Raw genomic sequence first — 256 nt, 5'->3', positions numbered from 1 at the left:
CTACCTCAGACTCCTGAGTGCTGGGATTACAGGCGTGTGTCACCATCCCCAATGTTCAAATAAGATTTTTATTGCATTTATTTTATGGCAAATTGCCAAGGTTCATTCTTTCAAGATAACCTACTTTTGTGCCTGACTTTATAACCTATTTTTGAGTCTGGCAATTGTGTCTCTTATTGTAATAAAAATGTTTTAATTTAAACATTTACTATATATCTTGATCATCCTTTGTGCTTAGTGTAGATACCTGCTTAGC

This window comes from Chinchilla lanigera, unplaced genomic scaffold, assembly GCF_000276665.1.
Source record: "Chinchilla lanigera isolate Chin_1 unplaced genomic scaffold, ChiLan1.0 scaffold00054, whole genome shotgun sequence".
Taxonomy (NCBI): domain Eukaryota; kingdom Metazoa; phylum Chordata; class Mammalia; order Rodentia; family Chinchillidae; genus Chinchilla; species Chinchilla lanigera.
Note: the sequence above shows the minus strand (reverse complement) of the source record.